The following is a 17,797-nucleotide window of genomic DNA, read 5'->3' as shown; positions in this document are numbered from 1 at the left end:
TTTTTTTTTTTTTTTTTTTTTTTTTTTTTTTTTTTTTTTTTTTTTTTTTTTTTTTTTTTTTTTTTTTTTTTTTTTTTTTTTTTTTTTTTTTTTTTTTTTTTTTTTTTTTTTTTTTTTTTTTTTTTTTTTTTTTTTTTTTTTTTTTTTTTTTTTTTTTTTTTTTTTTTTTTTTTTTTTTTTTTTTTGGCTAGTACCTACTGCCCATAGGTGTTCATTGAATTAAATATCTAGTAAAGGCACTTTTAAAAAGTTAACTAGTTGAGTGCCCTCGAGTTTATGTGTATGAGTTTATACACACATATATTTAGCCTTGGGCATATGAATATCTCAATCAAACGCTCCTTGTTTTCAAGCAAGTGAATATAGGGGACAATCATGAACAAGCTCAGCATCCTTTCTTTGCCCCTGAGCTGTAATGCAGGACATTTCAGTACACAGAGCTCATGAAAAGTGAGAATTCCGCATGAAAAAAAAAATTATAACAATAAATAATTCTTTTTCTGAGGTAGAATTTTTATATAAAATATTCTGCAGAAAGCAAACTGAGGTAATCAAAGTGTGCTATTTCAAAGGTAAAATCTAGCAGGAACCACAAGTATTAAAAAATAGATGGAAAAACTAGTTTAAAAAATGCAGCAATGAGTCATCTAGACAAATTCCACTGCTTCTGTGCAGGTGGGTCATAAACACTGTTATTGTCAGGAATTTTGCTCTCCTTCTTTTCAGTTTCTCCTGCCCCACTTGTTTTGGTCTGAGAGAATTACCTCAGTTTGCTTTAAGAGAATTAGTTCATGATGAAATATTTTCTAAAGTATAATGGCAAAAAAAATGTAGAGAACTTAAATACTTAAGCCCGTATTTAGTGAGTCAAAATCAAACAATTCACAATCACAGTCAAAGCCTCACTGTTGGGAGGTGAACTGGTTTGTTAAAAGCCTTACATTATCTTTTAATGGGTGAGTTCAAAAGATAATAAAAATACAAGCCAGTACCTGCCAATTCCAAGTTCAGGACAAGCTGAGAAGGGGCTCAGAGCAGATCAGTTTTAAACAAAGAGAGATAAAATTGAAACAAGAATTACGGGAAAGGAAATTATTCCTTTTATATAGGTTTTCTTTCATTAGGTAATATAGGGGATGTCATTGGAAATATAGAGGATGTTAAAAATCAGAAAAACAGCATAAGATTTTTCTCAGAACTTTAGAGGTCTTTGTGATACATGGTATTTTATAAATATTAGGTACTTAATTTTCTGTATGAGAAATTACTGTTATTATGGCTGTTTTACATTTAAAGTAAATTAGGAGCTGTAACTAAAGATCCAAACTCCAGGGTTTATACACTTATGTCTAGATCCATGTGATGTATTTTAACCTATGTACATATTCATTTAAAAGGAGGTTTATCTCCTGCTTGACAATCCTTAATAACACAATAGACCACTCCTATATCCCCTTTCCATCCATTAGTCAATATATCCACAGCAACCAGCAATAACCCAGCAGCAAAAAGCACACTTAAGTTCTTTAAAATCTCCCACCTGAATTGCTGCAGCCAGGAAAAACAAATGGGCCCAAATACGTGTGGCTACATTTTTAAATGTGCTGAGCACCTGCAGCTTCATCAAAAAGATGCTGGATGTCAGCACTTCACAATTTAGTCCACCAAATTAAAAATATTAACCATGTGAATCCATAAAGAACACAGTAATCTGTGTCAGGGTTGGCACTTCCCCAGGAATCCATCCTCAATTTGGGATGTTTTTCATACCATTGTAATCAGTTGTTTTTGTGGCTGTTTGTCCCATGGATCCAGCTCATGCTGTTGAGGGCACCTTGGCTCCAGAGGCACCAGCAGTCGTGTCAGCAGCTCTGAACTGCTTTGGGATCATCCCCAAACCCAGAAGAGATCAATGACTCTGGTTTTTCAAGACATAGGTTTGAGCGCAGTGTTGCTACCCAGGCCAAACCCCTCACACTTCATCTCTTCCTGACACTTGCTCACATGTTGGGGGTTGTCATCCCAAGGAGTGTAGACAGAAATTGGAAAAAAAAAAAGCAGGGTTGGTGTTTTTCCAAGACCCATCACCTTTTATGTGTCTACAGAGGGTAGCTGTGAGCTTGCATTTTTGTATCTGATTCTCAGAGGACATTGCTTTCTAATAAAAATTAATTAAATTAAAATCTCATAAATATTAGAATGCAGTGCTATAAGAAATGCAGAACTGGAGGCTCATACTGAAAGGATTTGCAGAACACTCAACTTTTTACTGTTGCTTGATATTATATAAGAAGTTTGTTTCAGTGTCATAGACCTGGGATTTTCCTGGAAATAAATCTGTAATGAAACCCTTTCACTGCTCACAGTTACGCAGAAAACCAAGTACATTAAATAAGGAGAATATGTTCTGGGTTGGGGGTTATCTTTTTATACAGTTTTAAATTGAGCAGTCTGAGCACTTTAACAATCTTCCTACCGCTATATGACACCTTAATAATACTATTTAAAAGGCTTGAATTGTTATTTTTGATGCTGGGTCTAGGAACATGGATGTCTACCTCCCTCCCTGCCTCTCTCTGTTTCTCTCTCTGTAAACATATCCCTGGTTTCCCAGCAGGTTCAAACACAGATGGCTGCCTTATTGCGACAGAAGCAAAAATGCTACATTAATGTTTAAAGAGATTAAAAATCCTCTTGGCAGCAGTGGCATATGTTACCAGTTAATTGTAGCACTGGAAGCTTCCCTGCTGTTTTAAAACATGGACTCATTTTCCTTGCTTTCTGCAGAGCAGTATGAAATGTCAAATTTGTTGGTATAAGTTTTGAATCCAGTCTGACAAAAATGAGTCATAAAGACAATGTTGTTGTCCTCTCTAACATAGTTTCTGGATCCAAATAATGTTCTGCTCCGCTGCCAGCTCTGGCAGAAAGCTGGCTCCCTGCTCCAACCCAGCGCTCATGTGCATACTTTATGATTTCAGCAGAGGGTGTTTGCGTTGGGAAGGCAGTTTTTAGCTCTTCACCTGCATTATTTCCGCTTATTGTCATCTTGGCCAAAGCTGGCTGCTCGTTTTAAATTACTTTAAAGATGTAACTCCAGCTTTTTCTGGCACAACCTGCAGTTGGAAACAGAATAGGCAGAGCCACCCTGTGATAGCCTGGGAGCGATGATGGGTTTTGCTGTGCTGAAGCCATTTTTAACCGCCGTGGTCAGGTGATTAACACACTGCTGAGGAACATCATTCTTCCCACATCCCTGTTCACAGATTAACCATCCTCAGCACGGCACTGCTGACAGTGTGCAGCTACTACATGCTACTTTTTGACTGGGGAAAGAAAGAGAAATTTTCAGGTTTTCAACACTTTCTTTTTCCTGTCATTCCTTACTTTAAATTCTCTTGTTGTTTTTGGAGGTTCTCCAATTTTTCTTAAAGCAGGGTCACATCTCATATATACATTGGGATAAAACAAAGGATTCAGATTTCCTCACTAGTCTTTAAACCTCAAATGCTGTTACACTTTTGCTGGAGAAAGGCTGCAGATAAAATTCATGTTGCTGCACTGAATGGCATCACATCACCCTGGTGTGCATTTTGACTAGAGCTGCACAGGCTTTAATGGGCTTTAGTTTTCTAGAAAGTAATTGTGGCATAAAGACACTTTCATGTTGGAAAGGTAAACAAAACTTAGCCCCACATATTGCCTGTGATCCTTTTTCCTATTTGCTCTTTGCCATATGTGCACATAAGGTTTTACAGACAAGAAGATGTGATCCCTGTCCCTGAGGGGCTTACAGTCTAGATTAAACATCACATGGAGATGAGACATTCTCGTTGGTATTCTCAGCAGGGAAGGCCAAGTGTAGGGTAGGCATGAACTACCCTGGCTTGCCTGCAAGACACACCTTTTAAATCAAGGCTGAAAGGTGTCAACAGGAGAGAGAGAGAAGAGCTACTTCTCATTTCTTCAAAGGGCTTCAGACTGCCCTGTACGTCCCTGATACCCATTTGTAGCATTGACAACTACATTTTGAAAAATCCGTGCAAACCCAGATGGTTTTCTCTGGATTCTGCTCAGTCTCATTACTCTTAACTTCATGGTTCCCTCTCCTATTATTTTTTCAATTCTGATTTGATTAGATCATAAGTCCAGAATATAGACAGTGAAAAATATAGCTTAAGATGTCTAATTAAAAGAGCAGCTTGTTTGCTAACATGACAGAGATTTTAATTCCCCACATACCACACTATGGATTCTTGCCCTGTGTGGCTGATTTTTACAGGACTCATTGAAGTGTTATGAAGTTACCAGAGGAAATTGTCTTTCCTGAGCATAAAAGGTTCTTCACTGAGACAATTTACAGTTACAAAAATTATATTTGTATGCTAATTAATACCAGCCTTTCAGGATAGAACACCCGATATTAGCAGGAAATTTTACTTAATTCTGAAGAGTGGGATACTTTGGGGAATGACAGCATTTGAGCAAATGTTTGTCACCCACTGTCTCTTGCTAATGAAAAAACTCAATCCAGTGGCAACATTTTCTTGTTCAACTGAAACAGAATACTTATTCTGGATTGCAAAACAGATCATAACTTTGAGCTATTTACAGTAGAGCAGAGACACAAGAAACAGTAATATTGACTACTTACTAGGCATGAATAATAAATAAAATCTTCAGATAGGACATTAATATTCTGAAGCACTCTATTAAGTCTTGTTTACATCTTCCAGTCAACATTAGAATGCACAAATTGTATACCATTGATCAAGTGGCTGCAGCCAAAAGTATTGTTGTAAAAATTATTTTAGATAAGAGATACATCTTTTCTTGACTCAGGCTTTAAAATACTTATTTCAACACTCAGTGACTATCAAAACACCTACTTTCATAAAATATCACATGAAGTATCGATTTTAGGGATTAGTGTTAAGAATTCTAGCCTTTCCAAAATTTTGGGTAATAGTTTAAAAATCAGTAATCCAGAAGGAAAGCCAACTTCTTTTTTTCAGACATTCAAAGTCTGAAGCATATGATCAAAATATAATTTCAGGATGGACAAATCTCAAATTCCTTTTCTACAGACAGATTGAAGACGGAAATTGTCTTCTGCTTTGAGGGTACTTGAGAATTAGCAGAATTTTTATTCCCCTACTTACAGATATTCTTTGTCAAAATGCTAAAAACACACACACACCACTTTACCTGGGCAACTGGAAAACATTCTGTAATTTTCTGTGGTCCAGTGATAGACACAAAACTTATACTGGTTAAATTAATATTACTGGTATCCTATTATTTGTTTACAGTTTTATTGGAGCAATAAGATGAATGGAGATGAAGCAGCAGTACTAATTCCTTGGGACTTACAGATGCCCTAATTAAATTATTTTTGTACTTTTTTTTCCTGCAAGTGAAGTTTGCAGTTGGAGAGTGGTTTTAACCTTTTTTTTCTCCTATTTGTGAACTTGTGATTGTAGCATAAAACTCTAAAAAATGAGTCATTAGCTTTGAAGCTATAGTGAATCTGCTAAGTACATAAACAAGCACATTTAGTTACTTTGCATTATTCATGTAACTGGAAAAAGATTTGCTCTGGGCAGACAATTACTGTGTATTAACATCTTGCCTTAGGGCAGTTGAAATGGTTTTTAATGAGGTGTTACCAATCCTGAATATCTTTCACTTACCACTTGACCCAACAATTTATTTTTTACTGGGACATCTTGACATAAAATACTTCACTTTATTGAAGAGATTTTGTTAATCATATGCTATACTTAAATAGAATTTGTATTGGCATAAAATGTATTTATTAAATTTATTTCTATTATTCTAAATAACAATAACTTGTACCTTTAGACTGAAATTCATCAGCATTGCCTGAGCATTCAGATCCAGAGCCTAAGAATCATACTGCTGAATTAGTATTCAGGTCATGAAAACAACTAATGAGGCTTCAGACCCATAAAAGTCCACTCAAACAAACATCTGCCAGTATTTTAGAGACTATTCTGGCCCTGGCATCTGCTATGACCTGAAGGGCAGAGCAATATGAACTTAACTAAGACAGTATTTCAGATAACTTGAGATCTGGAGACCATGGCAATAAAAGGAAAATAAATGGTTCTTCCACCAGCATGAAGACACAAATAGCTGCTGCTCAGCCACACAGCAGCAGGTGGAGCAGGAACAGGATTTCCAAAGTTATTTTCTTCATATAATATGGCTCAGGTGCTTGCACTGTGCCAGTGGGACTGAGTCAGCTCTTCCCTGCTCTCACCTCCACTGTTTGCTCTGTCACACCGAGTGACACTCACAGTAAAACCAGATTGGATCCTGAAGTATATAGAAACTTTCCTCAGGCTATTCTTATTTTAGACACAGTGCAGGCATCTTTTGAGCCATCCTTGCTGCCACACTGGTATTCCCATAGCACATACACTTCCATGGCACCGCAGGGATGCCATCAGCAACTGCAAATGACAGGGGTGCAGTAATGAGAAGCCTTTTTGTGGTCTTTTACAAGGCCCCAAAATGGCTGAGTTTGGCCCAGAGTCACTTGTCATGAAAGGGGAAACAGACATAACATAAATTAATTTATAAAGAAATTACAGCAATCAAGACTCAGGTTGACCACTGCTTCGTTTCTTGCTGGAGCATATGGTACACAAATATAATTCATCTTAGTGATTGGGAGGGGATGCAGGGAAAGAGGGAATCTCTTTGGCACATATACCAGTACAATGCCAGTTACTCTGCTGGAGTCTCTCTCTCCCTGTATATGTAATCTATGTTGAATTAATTTGTAGTTGGCTGCATTTCAAACACATCAAGTTCGTTTTCATGTATGTTGATGGGATTTTCTTTTGGATCAGTTTCTTATGATAATTAGGCCTCCGTTTATGCTACATTGTAATGAGGTTTAGCAACTCTGCGTGTGCAAACCTGGTGGGAAATGGGCTGGATGTGCACAGTTTCAACTGCTGCCCTTGCCTGGCTTTGATACACTACAGATTTTCGTGTTTCCCAAGTCATGGACAGTCTTGTGTAGGCCAATCTTTTCTAATTTTTCAAATCGGAGGTTTTATTTGTTGAGGAATATAAAGCCCAATGTATTAACTTGCATTTTAAAGGAGTGGTTTTAGCTGCAGACTTAAATGGTTCTTCAGGTCTTCAGTGATGAAGTTAAAAAGAGTAAATGGGATGGGTTTGTTATGGTTTCCAGTCAGCCCTCTACTGGGAGGGGAAGTACTAGATATTTAAAGATTTCCTACTCAAATAGGCAAGCAAATCTTAACTATCTCTCTCTTCAGCAAAACAGAGACATGAGGTTTTTTAATTTAAAGGAACTTCCACGTGAACTAATTTGCTCATCTGTTCCATACCTGAAAAACTTCTGATATTTAAAAACATTAATGCCTTACATTTTGGGTTACTTTATTAGGAGCCAAAGGATACTTCATGCATTTGAAAATCAAGACACCTATTTGTATGTCTAAACACACAGCAGGAGTCTTTTTTCAAGGGGCTGTTTTTTTACAAATTTCTCTTTCAAGGTCCCTGTGGAAGCAGTATTGGACAATAAACCACACTGGAGGAATGTCTGTAGCTTTAGGTGGACACAGAACAGAGATGAATTCCTGTTAATTCTAAGGCAGCTAATGATAATTCCTTCTAAAAAGTCACTGTACAGAAATACAGAGAGTTCCTCTTCATCCTCCTCACCACACACCAAGTGGCCCTGGCTATCCCTGAGAACAGCCAAGCTGTTTTTCCGTCACAGCAAGGTGGAATTATTACTAAAAGAACTTTTTTAGGGGGTGAAGAGTACTGGATATGCCTCAAGCTTTTTGATATGCCTGAGGCATAAATATAGGCTCAGTCCAAAAATCTGAGTTTAAAAAAATAGATACTTAAACTTTTCCTATCAGAAGCAGCAGGGGGAGCATGACCTTTGTGGGGTGGAGAGAATTCCTGCGCATCCCTGCGAGGAGAGCCCCGGCAGTTCAAAACACACTCAGGATATCAGCACACACACACAGGATTTGGTTTGGCACAAAGTCTTGCTCTGCCCATGATCCAAGGGCAGCAGAGCATCATTAGCATGGCCAGTGCCAAACCTCAGGGTAACCCTGGGCCCGGGCTCATGGGCCCCGGCTTTTAAACTCTGTGTTAAAGCAGCTCGGCGTGTTACTGAGGATGTTCAGCTGGGTTTTAGTCCCCCAGCTAAGCAGGGGCAGAGCCAGGCTGTTTCTGCCTGTGAAATCCCTCCTGCTCACCCTCTCTGTAATGCAACAACCTCAGCTGAGTTTGGCACTTAAAAGCTTTTTCCTGCAGGAGCCCGAGGCAGCAGCTGTAATTGCCAGCTCATAAGTAGCTTCTTCAAAACAAAACCTTTTTTATTCTTTCTCCCACACAGCACAACTGTTAATGGTGCAGAAGCTAAGAGCAATTGCCCATTTTTGGCCTTACAACTAACTATCTTCATTTTCCTTCATAACAGTAAAACCTTGTAAGCACAAGTGTCTCTCAAGCAACTATCTTCCATTTCCTTTTGAACACAAGAAATTTCATCTCTCTAAATATATTTGCATAGCAAAAATACTCCTATTGCCTACTGAAATACCTTAAAATATTTAGTATTTTCCTACTATGGTGTGGTGGAAAAACCAAAATAAATCTAGGAGACATGGGTTAGACTGTTCCTATTTCTCAAAAGAAGTTTGCAATAAATATTCATCTTAACCTGAGGCATTGTTGTTAATATTCAAACTTGAGCTTTTCAGCTTCATATTTTAAAGTGCTCTGGAAACGTAAGAATGGACCCTCCTTCTAAACAAATGTACACAGGGAAATATTTTTATGTGTATAATTATCAATAGGATAATTGTGAACTTCACGTTCCAAACCCTTTGTTCATGCAGCCATTTTGGTGTGAAGTTATTTATTGTGCTGGAACATGCCTAAAACTCTTCTCACTTAAGTGAAATAATCTGTGTAGTACCCGATACCAGAATTTCTCAAGGTATTTGCCAGATGTCATCCCAGGTGAGTCCTGAGAAATGACATAAAGAGAATTATATCAGCATTGCCTGTTACATAATCTGTAAGGGAGAAATTATGCCTCACACCCTGTTAATGTTGCAATGATTATGAAACAGGAGGAGAGCTGAACCTTAGCTCCCCCAATAAATAGAAGAAAAAAAAATCAATACACAAGATTTTTTTTATTTGTGATAAAGCCTGTCTGCTTTAGCACAGTGAAAATTGTAGGGTACACAAAGAACAAGCACTGGATAAATAATAATCATTGGCCTTTATCAGGATATTTTAGGAGGTTGGGTGGCCAGTGCAGTAGAAGCGTTTGTTGGCTCTGGGAACCCATCCAATTTCAGACTGTGGTCAAATGCAAAGATGACCGAAATCCCAGCATTTCCTCAATTTAACCTTTTAGGAAATCAGAACCTCAATATATAATTGAATATGTCATTCCTTGGGGAAACAAAAAAGCATCCTTGCCTATTACATTCAGTTCTTCATCTCTGTGGTTCTTGCAGTGTTTTAACTAAATCAATGTGAAATGGAGAGAGTTTTGCAGTATTTAGTTGAATGAAGTAATTTTTAGAGCATGGTGAAAAAAAATCACTAGTGTTCATAAGGTGGTGAGATATTCATAATGTGAACTTTCTCAGCAGAACTTGCTGCATAGTCACACGTGGTCAAGAATCTAGAGAACAGAAATGTGTAAAACAATTTGCAACCATGTCTTACACCAGAGTCCAAAGGAAAAAATGAGAGCAAGTGGGCATGCATATGTGAGCCTTATCATAAAAAAATAAAGGAGGTACTTACATCATTTTAGTGTGCTTAATTGTTTTGCTAAACTAACACAGCAATGACTATTGTCTTTTCATGAAGAAAACACTGAGCACGAAGCAAGACTTCAAAGAGGAAACTGAAAACACTGCTCTTGGCTATGTGATTTCAAGGGACCTTACAGCTGGGTGTGATGTTCTGTACAACTAAACCTCTTAAAAGTGTCAGATTCATTGCTTGTCTGCCATCTAATCCAGTAATCTCTTAAACCACCCAACAAAGCACCAATTCTTTGCTGTATGCACACGTGTGTAGCTGAAGGATGCACATTCTGTGCCCTGCTCATGATCTACCCCATGCACTGCTGCTCTTTCACATCACCCTCACTGTCTGTTGTAATGATACAGCCCAAAAGGGACAGTGTTGTTCCATGCCTGCCTTTAAGAGCATCACTGAACAGGTGAAGAAATGATGTGATATGAACACAAGAGCCACGCAATAGTCCTACATATTTTCCTCTAAATAACTGCAGCTACCGATGTGTCCTTGGTTTGCCCCACAAGGACAGTGATCCCTGGCATAGCACCACAGTAGTGACAGGGACTGGTCTCAATTGACATATTGTTTTACCAAATTTTTATAGGACTCTTGATTCTTTTCCTAAACAACAACAACAACAAAAAAAAAAACCAAAACCAAACAAAACTAACAACAGCAAATCAAAATAAACAAACCAAGTCCACAAAACAAAACCAACCAAACAAAAACACACACACAAAAAAATCCTAAACCAAACCAAACAAACAAAAAACCCCACTACAACCAAAACCAAAACTGTTCCAGGATCCCTCACAAGGGGACACAAGGATATGGATCTGAGGAAAAGCCAGAGCAGTGCTCACAATCACCTGTTCACCAGCTACACCCCTCTAGGAAGAACAGAGAGAACCCCAGCTGTCTGAGGACACAAGGGGGACCTGCAGTGTCTCACATGTCAACTGAAATAATAGAATTATATTAATGTTTAAGTCAGAAAAGACCCCCGAGATCATCTAGTCCAACTGCTCCCCCAGCACTGCCACATTCACCACTAAGCCATGTCCCCAAATGCCACATCCACACCTTTTTTGAACAATTCCAACAGATGGGATCAGGCTGTGACCTACCACCATTTGTTTAAGGATCTGCTTGCTTTATTCTTCCAATAATAATTTGATATGTGTTTGAATAACATTCCTAAAAGAACTTGTGAGTGGTCCATGATGGTAAATTTTCTTACTTAAAAGACCACAGCAAAAAGCTTTTTTTTAATAATTGTAAACTTCATTGCTAGTGGGACTGTACCTAAAGCTGATTAATTGCAGAATTTGGTCTGTAGACACTACTAAGGAAAGAAGATGAGATCAATATATATATAGGATGTACTACATATATAAAACTCTTTGCAATAGAAGGCATTGCAAGCTACTGAAAACTGATTAAAAACAGTTTGCCTATATTTACTTTGGCTGCCTTGTAAAGAGATTTTAATTTCATAATCACATATAGTTTACCATTTTTTTTCCCCAGCTGCAGTGGATGAAAACACAAAGGAACAGAATTAAAGTTTGGAAAAATTTAAATGCAGCATGTCTTACATTTCCAGTGTTTCTCTTGGCAACCTAAATATTATCTTAACTTGTGGTGTGATTATATATTGGCTCACATAGGGGAACTGCAGAACTCTGCCTGCTGAGCATCATTAAGCACTTTGGTGCTCGGTGGGAGTTTGTTCATTAGGAAGAGTGTGTTATGAATTTTACCGTGTGTGCATCTTTGTCTTTGAGAGAGAGGGAGGCAGAGCGAGGCAATGAGAGGCAAATATAAGATAAATCATTAAAACATACAAAATAACTAAATATAAATACTTCTATTTAAAAGAAACAGCAAAGTATTGCACTGAAGAAAATAAGCATCCACACAAGGGCTGTGAAAGAAGTCTCCTGAAACCTGTTGCTTCTCCTGTTTGGAAACTTGGATTATTTCCTCATATTTTTATCTGGTTGGTAGAGATCCACCAGTCTGCCATATTCTGCCTTTTGGTTTATCATTTCCTTTTAGGTATTAGCTCCTTTTTTTTTTTTTAATCTTGGGACATCTAAAAGTAAAATCCGATACTATGATTAATTTTAATAAGTTACCCATACTTTTAAATTAATTCTACTAGCAAGAAAGAGAAGAAACTGTAAAGATGTAAAATCACATGACTTTTTACCAATTTTATAAACTAAAATCAAAATTTTTCACAGCTGAGAATAACCCATAGAAGATTATTCTTTAAATCATTTTATATGTCAATGACTACGTATCAAAGAATGTGTGCTCAGGGAGTGGGATGCTAGAGTTTGTGAAAAAGGTTGTGCATTTTGTAAGATCTGCACAATGCATTTGATTTTTCACTGGAGTATCAAAAAAATGAATCACTGGCCTACTTTTATATTCACATGGGCTTTATTCTAATGCTTTGTGATTCTGTTGGCTTTTCCTGTAGCTGTTTATTTATATCCACATGGATGTGGAGAAAAATCAGACTCACTGTTTTGCAAATGGCTTTTCAATGCCAATGCAGTATTATACCCACTTGGCATTGTGAAATTCAAGGATATTAATAAGATTTTCAAACAGCCTTATTTTAGCATAACATGACTTTATATATAAGATAGCATTTTTACCTTTCCATGCCCATTAAAAACAAAGAAACAGTTACTGAAGAAGGAGAGAAGTGTGGAAAATGGATAATATCTGTTCCTTTAAATTATGTCTCCAAATATTTTTTCCTCTCTGAAAGTAGCAAGAGCTTAAGCAACTCCTGCTGTCTTGTTGTTCGACATCCACTACTGCCCATCTGCCTATTGATTGGTAGGAAACTCCAAATGGGAATTTCATCTCATTAATCATGTCACATCACAGGGATTAGGACAAAAAAAATCCTTTATGCTTCACAGCAGCCATCTAATGCCCAGTAAGACAAGTGAACGAATATGATATGGATAGAATATCTTCCCACTAATTAAAGGTCATCTGCTAAAAACTGAGTCAGGCTGGCTCAGAACGTGCCTGATCTAAGCCTGCACACACTCCAGCTTTGCAAAATGAAAGGGACAGTAAATATGTATTTATAATTCAAATGTAAACGTGGCTCGAGAGTAAAACCCATCCATTACAGAGCACTGCAGTGACAACACTCGCTATGGTGGCTCTCCCTGAGCAGCTCCTTGCAAAGCCCAATTCCATTGATTCTCTCCCATTCCTCCCTCACACCATCATTAATATCCATCCACACGGCATTTCCCCACCGATACGCTCTGTAATCCTCTTACACCACCACCAAAATCGTTGCTGTTCTACTCATAACCCACATAATCTGCATCATAAGGTACTGGGATTTTTCTAAGCCTGTTTGGTACTGTAACGAGCAAGAAAAAGCAATTAAAATTGCTGAGATGTGCCCGAGCAGGTGAGGTGAGGCTTCCTTCCAGTCAGGGCACTATGGCAGATGAGAGGGACACACACAGCCTTGGAAGGAAGCCAACTTATTAATGGAATTTGACCATGCAAAACTTGTTGAAATCCCTCTAGAACATCAAATGCCACATTATAATATCTTTACTGAGGTCTCTGCCATTCCCAGGAAATCTTTAATTCTCTTTTAAGAGTATGATTTATTTTTTTCAGTAATGCTTTCCAAAGCAAGATTTATGGGATGCATTTTGTTTTGCATTTGTGTTTTGCCTTGTCTCTACAATGAAAGTTCTCACCCATTAAAAGAAAGTAGGTGGGCTCTGCTTTTTTTTTTTTTTTTTGGTCAGAAAGAAACCTTCAGGAAATTGAGGCTTATTTTGACAGAACTAAACAATTAATTATGTTCTGCTTTTGAGTTATTAAACAATTCTGAAGTCATAGGTATCCTTGAAAACGTTGCTTTTGATACTGCATTTAAAATCTTACAGATCATTTTAGTCATGCTAACAGCTTGAAATGAAGGTTAGATGATAACACAGATATATTTTAATTAAGAGTCTCGTTAATATGATAAGGGAACATAAGTAGTCTCTTGCAAAAAGCAGCAGAATAATGCTGCACAGTGCCAGTGTAAAGACTGATAAGAGGTGGATATTTTTATCATTTAGTATTTGCATATTGAAAGTTTATGAGCCTGCAATTATTTCACACCATTTTTTCTAATATTCTTACAAATGATCCAAACTCTGAAAGCATTTTCCAGGAGAGAAATTGCTCACCAATGTTTACAACCATTAGTTTTACAACACTGGCAGAAAGATCTGAGTTTTTTCCATTGACCCCCAAGCTTAGAGAAAGTTCATGCTGAAGCCTAATGAGAAATAAAAACACCTGTATTTTCTATATTTCCAAATCTCTAGGTAGGAGGCATAGGAATAAGACAAATATTTGACTAGTAGCTGTATTCCTCTGCTGAATAGACTTAAATATGCTTCACTTCCTTTTTTTTTCTCCCCCCTCAGACTTGCCTCTTGTCCTGGTCTGTAACAAATCCTCTCACCAGACCTGGTTTTCTTTCAGCTGAGCAGCTGCAAGCCCTCACCTGATACCAGGCCTCTTTTATTTTAATCAGCCAAGCTCCACCCTCTCCTCTTTCTCTAACTGCAGCTCAGTTTACCCCTTGGATTTCTGCTCCCCCTTTCCATTCCCAGCTGTTCTTTATTTAATCCTGGTTCTCCTCCCATTCAGCCCACATTTACCAGATTACTTAATCAAGGGTTCGGTGACCCTTCCTGTTATTCTCCTTTTCACCCCTCTGCATTTGTAGCAGATCAGGTGTCCCCTCTATTCAGAATCCACGGGCATTAGTAACAGGGTCACTGATTCCAAAGGACATCCAAGCTCCCTGTGCATTTTTCCTAAAGCTGCACCCACCCTAGCCTGGAGCAGCTATAGGAACAGGATTACACGAGGGATTGGTCATAAATGTCAGCTTTTCAGAGGATTAGCAAGGATGTGCAGGGAAAATAATAATTTTTAAAAATCATATAATTTATTTTGTAAGCTCTTTAGGTCTATATACAGGTGTACAGCTTCATGCTGAATGTCCACAGCGGCTCAGAATGAGCTGATATGTCAGTCCACCATAACAGAGAATTATTTAGGCTGTTTTCAGTACATCACTAGAATGTTTTGGTAGGGCTGGGTAACGTGGTTGGAGAACACAGATGTGACAGGGACCATCCCCTGCCACTCACCTGCTGGTGTGGGCACCCTTTCTACTCCTCACAACTGAGCCCAGCAGGTTCCTAACACAGAAGGTCTTTGCGATGTTCTGTGTGATGCAGGTACATATCCTTGCAGGCTTTGAATTTTGATCTCATAGAGCTGTCAATATTAGTTACTTCTTGTGTGGTGACAGGCAATCACCTCAAACCTGACAAATATTGAGTAATCTACTCAACCTTTTGCCATCCAGAGGGAAGCTGACAAATCTTTCCTCTTGGCTATCTTGTTTGTAACAACTTTTGCGAGCAAAGAACAGCACTTTTTCTTCAGACAGCAGAAATCTTCAGCCCAAACTTCCTATGACATTCAGCAAGCAAGTCACCCATGTGCAGGAGCCCTTACAATTGCAAGTGGCATAATTCCCATTTTTTCCCCTCAAACAATTATTTTACGTTCATCTTACAGTGAGAGAACAGCCATAAAATAGGCTTCAGGCTTGAACATTAGAATTTGATCCAGCACTCAGCAAAAGAGATTTGAATGAATTGTGAGGCATTTCTGTTACCTGGTGCCAAAACCACCTGCTTTGATGTTAAGATAAAAACATCCTGAATCTGCCCAGCAGGATAAGGAAAACAAATTTTATGTGTTGCTTACACTCTCATTTAATCTTTGCCAAAAAGACAGTATGATAGAAGCCATTAAACTATTTACCTTTCTAACTTAGGGACTGCACTTGGTGTTTATAACCTTTATATCCTGTTCCTGCTTACAGGGATGCTATGGTTCCTTTTTGTATCTTCATTTTTCCATGTTCACTCCGTTTTGATAAAGGAAGAAAACTCGTGGGTTCAAATATTCTTTTCCCTGATTCCTCTAAATGTCTGCATTTGTCTGTGATCAGACTTCTACTATCTAATGTCTATTTGCTAGTTTTCTTCACATTACACATAATTTTGCTACCATTTCAAATAAGAACAGTCCCCACTTATTTAAATTATGGAAGAATCCAAAGAAGAGGGTTGCTTGTGAGGTAGGAACAACCTCTGTGGTTCGTAGCACATATTGATTTCTGGCGTTTCATGGTAAGCAAAATTTAACAACCATAATTTAATGAAAATGACAATTGAACAGCACATCTGGTGAGAATTCATTTATGCTTTTTACATTTTTAACAACCTGGCTATTTTTACTCTTCTCATCCTCTCAAAGGGAGTACAATGTAATGAAGCATGGAGCTGGAACTAGGCCACACCTCAGCTGGAAAATGTCAAATTCTATTATGCCATCCTCAAAAGCACAAAACATAGCTGCACAGTTTTAAAGGTATAAATGAGGGAGGGAACAACATAAAACATTTATTTGAATTCATGCAATGTATTTATAGTACAGAATGGTAGAGCTATTATTTATGTAATGCAGAAATATACCAAATATTTAAAACTTGAAATCTATGATACCTAGATTATCTTTTCTGAGAAATCCCTTTGAGCACTGAACCCTCTTGCATTTAATATTTACTGGTTGTCAGCTAACAAACTAACCTGCCTAATGTCAGAAACAATTAGTTCCTTTGTCCCCTAAACCCCTCATTTTACATATTAAATAAGTTTAATTGTCTTAAGTTTAAGGACATACTTGCTTAGTATAATATCCAGGGGCCCACACTTCATTTTTGTTAATATTAAATTGTACCTTTCACGCATTATTTCCCATGTTTGACTGGTTAAATTATATATGGGGACGAAGTTCTGTCTCTTTGGCAGCAGCAATACCACAGTTCATAACTATTCAAATAAATAAATAGCATTTACTAAGCACTTAGGAGGCGGAAGGAAGATTGGTAAACTCACTTGCTCACTCTCACTCTTCCTATTTTCTTCAGTATTCCTGGTGAAGGCAGTGCCAGCTGTCTCCTCAGAATTGGCTCAGATAACCCTTGGATGGGATGGGGCAAGAAGTCAAAGTGAATTTGCTCTACTCAGTGATACACATATCAACATATATATTAATATATATATAACCTATATGAACTTTTAATTTTCTTTGTTTAGAAGCCCATGTAGTTTTTCTCTACATCTCAGAGAAAGATCTTGATCCAAATAATGTTGATTGATGCTATTTAACTCCATTTTGTATCCTACGTTACCAGCTTATATCTACACAATGCTCTTGTGCAGTAGTTGTTTCAGTGTTGGACATTTGAAATCTTGTCTACCATTCTGTTCTGATTTAATCTCCTTGAATGTCTGTCTGAAGTCACTACAGAAAGGATCAAGAGGGGAGCACTCAACTCATTTAGAAGGAGGTTAACAAGCTATTCTTCTTGAGTTATTCTTAAGAGGATTTAATGTATTCTTAAAAGCTGTTATCAGGCTGAAGAGCGGCAAGGAGTAGTTTAAGATTAAAAGTTGAAGCCAAATAGTTTCGTAATATTATTATTTGTTATTCACAGTATCAGCAATCATTTCTTTTCCTTCCTGACCACTTCATGCACCCAAGCACATACTCACTTCAGTCTGGGCAACACACCCTGTGTGACAGTCACTGTGGACAACAGGGACTGAATCAAAGGAGCTTTAAAAAAGTGCTGAGGAATTTGAAGAAAAAAAAAAAAAAGAAAAATGGAAATCAAGGCATGACAAAGCTGACAGGGGATGCTGTTCCCTGGTGCTGAGCAGGCTCCTGGCATCAGTGACTGTGTTCCAGGAGACAGGACAGCAAAGGGCAGCCCTGCACAAATAAC

The sequence above is a fragment of the Empidonax traillii genome, unplaced genomic scaffold (genome assembly GCF_003031625.1).
Source record: "Empidonax traillii isolate 1590-97213 ecotype Southwest subspecies unplaced genomic scaffold, ASM303162v1 scaffold32:size1966603, whole genome shotgun sequence".
NCBI classification, from domain to species: Eukaryota; Metazoa; Chordata; class Aves; order Passeriformes; family Tyrannidae; genus Empidonax; species Empidonax traillii.
Note: the sequence above shows the minus strand (reverse complement) of the source record.